Genomic DNA, 4,367 nt, shown 5'->3' with positions numbered 1-4,367 from the left:
CCAAAGCACTCATTACAATTTAAAGTGCTAATTATTTACTTTTTCACTTTGTTTAGCTATCTTTCCTACTGCAATGAGTGCTCTAAGAGTTATTAATCTTTTGTAAATAAGTGCCCAGAATAGTGTCAGACACATAATAGGTGTCCAATAAATTTTTGGTCACTGAGTAAATGAATTATGCTTTTTTCCTGTTTCTAGCCTCTTATAGTTACTCTCACTTCACCTCATCTAAAATATTTTTAAACAGGCACCCCCCTTTCAAATGTATAGCTATTCTGTATCTCATAATGTTACTCTGTGACTCTAACTTTTCATAGTACTTTATTTTAGTGCTCATTTGCTTTCTATTTTATTAATTGATGGCTCTATATTTATTATTTCCATATTTTAATTTCTTAAAAAGGTTTTTGATTTGAATTATTTTTAGTTTTACTGGTATTGAAATATTTTCATCAGAAGCTATGCATTTGCTTAGCTTATTTATTGTTAAACTGAATTTCATAAGATCTGAAAAATCAATTGCTTTCATATCTTTCAATTTAAAGCATTTTGATATTTCTCTCATTATTTCTCCTTTTCTTTCATGAACTATTTTAATGTTTATTTTTCATAGATTTCAAACATAGCTCAACCTTTATATCTATTTTAAGTTTGAATACATTACTTCAGAGAACACAATAGAACACAATATGGTGTTTTTACTTAACAAGTCACCTAGGCATACACTCTATTCAATCTTTATTACCCTATGCAATAGGAAAGGCAAGTAAAATTAATTTATTGTTAAGGAAACTGGGATTCAGAAAGTTAGGGAAATAGTAAATAATATGAAATTGTCTTGAAACATTATTGTTACCTTAAATTGGAATTTGTTTTTCCCTAGTATAAAAGCAATGATCCAAGTGTAACACTTTTCTCTCATACTTATTTGAAAATACTACTGCTTGATCTGTCTTCTAAAATGCAGCATTGTAATGTGTATGCATAAAAACTGATTCATGCTCCCAATCTTATGTTCAGTTTTAATAAATGCCCCCCACTGCCTCATGGCCTTTTAATGTTCCTGGGCAAGAGAGCATGAATTTACATTATTAGAATTCCACACTGTATTGCATTCATTATGAATTATAGTTATTAAAATTCACTGAAGCATGAAAAAAGTTTTTATTTATATGACTATAATTTTTTCAAACTTTATAATGTTAAGATATTCTAAGTGTCCTTTAAATAAATTAAACATTTACAAAGGATGGACTTTTAAGTTTGTGAAGCAGAAACTCTTAGAGCAAGAACTTCTTTTCAAGCACATTCAAGCTCATTTTTGTATTATCTAAAGTTATCAACATCAGCATTTTATTTGTTCTGTAAAGTACTGAACATATTAAGGCCAAATCACCTAAGGTAGAATCAGTTTGATTTTCTGGAAAGTATTTGTCTTATTGGTATTGTTGGATTTTAGCAAGAAGATAATTATGTTGCTGTGAAATGCACATTGATTTTAAGGTTTATGGTGATGACCACTCATTTATCTACAAATAGTCTTAGGGTTCTGCTAGTAAAGATCTCTTAACTACAAGGTTCCTCTTGCTACTTTAGTAACTTAATAAAAAATTTCCCTTTCTTTTTACTATTTATATTTATCTTTTAAAATTAAGCCATCTCAACATTTGATTTTTATCGTGTCTTTTTCTCTTTTAATAAGTATTTTTAAATATTCTATATAAGTAAGAAAGGGTTGATTCACTTTTTAGGATAAACCTCAAGTAAGGTTCAAGTTAGACTCCTTTTATTATTGAACTACATGCTAGATTTTACATAATACACTAATAAATGGTTATCCCATGATTTTGTGATTGTAATTAATGCTCTTTGTTCCATTTTGCCTATCATTGTAGGCAACATAACAAAGAGAATTTGGTCAGCACATGAAGAGACCACATTTGAATTTTCACTTATGATTCAGTTTTCCCATTTATCAATAAATTGATAATTTTTTCTTACAATGTACATAAAAGAGTATAGATGGCTATGGTGTTAACTATGTCTTCAGAGGAATGATGTTATGTAATTTAAATATATGATATTATTATTACTAGAGGCCCAATGCACGAAATTCGTGCAAGAGTAGGCCTTCCTTCCCCCGGCTGCTGTCACTAGCTTCCCTCTAGCACCTGGGACCTGGGCTTCCCTCTGGCCACTGGCAGGCACCCAGGCTTCCCTTATAGCCCTGGCTTCATCTGGAAGGTCATCCAGTCTAATTAGCATATTACATTTTTATTATTATAGATTTGCCATTACTTGCCCATTTTATAAAAATAATCCACATCCTTTCCCTCCATGATATGCTCCCCACAATTTCTCTTGCTATTCCTCCAATGAATGGCTAGAGTTGGCACAATCTCTAGTGTGTTTATGTATATTACATATCATCCTTGAGGGAGAATTTTTTGGCATCATTGTTTTCCAAACAATTCCTTTCATGTAATCTGTTTCATATTATAATGCCCTAGACATATTAACCTGTATTTGTACAAGTTAATCTAATTTACTTCAGTTTGTCATATTTTTAGATTCTTAGCTTCTTTCACGGGAACTGCTCATAAAATATCATTGGTAGCATTTTGAAATGATTAGTAAAAAATTCAATTTTAGGGAAAATAAGTATCACCAGTGGCACCAAAGGCCTTTTTTGATCTTAGATTATAAGAAACTTATCAAGAGAAAATTTTTGACAAAAAAACTGTTACAGCAAATAATTTCTCTGTAAATTGACTATTATTAAAACATTTAACCTTGATAAAAGCTACTTTTCCACATCAAAATATCATAGAATTTAAAGAACATGTATGTATTATTACAGCAACATTGCAGTGATGTGGGTAAGATTCCTCCCAAAGTTAAGTTCTGATGTTGAAACTAATGACAGTTCACCTTTGGGACTCAAAGAAAATTTATACTTATTCAAATACGTGGGAAGTCCCACAAATGGGGCAGAGCATTCGCCACCTAGAAGGAAGTTGAGAAAGAGTAATCAAGAAGAATGCAATCACCCAGCAGGGGTGGATCAGTGGTTGAGCATCAATGTAGGAACCAAGAGGTCAAGGTCTGATTACTGGTCAGGGCACATGCCCAGGCTGCTGGCTTACTCCTCAGTGGAGGGCCTGCAGGGGGCAGTCCATCCATCAATCAATGATCCTCTCTCATCATTGATGTTTCTATCTCTTTCTTCCTCTCTGAAATCACTAAAAATATAATTTTTTAAAAGTATGCAATTATTTATGAAGAAAAAAATCTCACTGGCAAGAGATTTAAAAGAAGCTTCCGCCCTGTGCCAAATTTAAAAGGGACAGCAACATAACATAGATTTGTGTGTGTGTCTGTGTAGTTGTAGGGGGATTTATCAGTATGCTGGAGAGATGATGGGCTAGGACATAGATAGGAGGTGATGCTTAAAGGTAGCTGGCATTAAATCAGAAACTCAGTGGGAATCCTAAAATTTCCCTTTGGTCTCCACATGTATATTTTATTAATAACAGTATTAATAATTTAATAATAGCAATAGTATTGCTGATTAAATAAAAGGCCAATACTCATTGTGCACCATTCAGATTATAAAGCAGAACCATGCCAATCTCTTACAAATATTCTACGTACCCCTCTCTTTTCACTACCATGGCTTAATCATTGTTCTGAATTCTGTGGTGAATATTTGTATTTTCTTTATTATATTTTCAATATAGTATAAATATAGTAGTATTTATCTGTGTCATTTCACATGATGGTATAATATTGTATGAATACTTGCTCCTTTTCCTTTACATTATTTTGAGTTTTAATCTCATTTGTACATGCAACTCTAGTTTATTTATGTCCTTTGCAAAATCTTATTTCATTGCATAAACATACTATGATGTATTTAACCATTGTAAACTTGAAGAATACTTGTGATGCTTATAGGTCTTATTTATTACTTATCATCTTTTGATATGAGACATATGTGCAAGAGTTTCTCTACTGTATATTCCCAGGAATTCGATAAGTGGTATAATGCATTTATGTATTTAACTTTACACCAAAATGTTATCTGAAGTGTTTTTATTAGTTTACTCACATACCACTATACCACTACCACCACAACTACCACTATCACCACCAAAGTCACCACACAAATAATATACGAAGGTTGTAGTTTCACAATTTCTCAAAACTACATATGTATGTTAAAGTCTAAATTCATACACTCTTTGACTCTCATGGGGAGGGAATGGAGTTAAGGGGGAAAAAACAAAGAATAATATGAGAGAGGCAATTTCTCTTTCTTTTTTTTATTCATATGTCTTCTTTTTCCCCCTTTGACCTCTCCCTAG

This window comes from Myotis brandtii, unplaced genomic scaffold, assembly GCF_000412655.1.
Source record: "Myotis brandtii unplaced genomic scaffold, ASM41265v1 scaffold371, whole genome shotgun sequence".
Lineage (NCBI taxonomy): Eukaryota > Metazoa > Chordata > Mammalia > Chiroptera > Vespertilionidae > Myotis > Myotis brandtii.
This window is presented reverse-complemented; position numbering follows the sequence as displayed.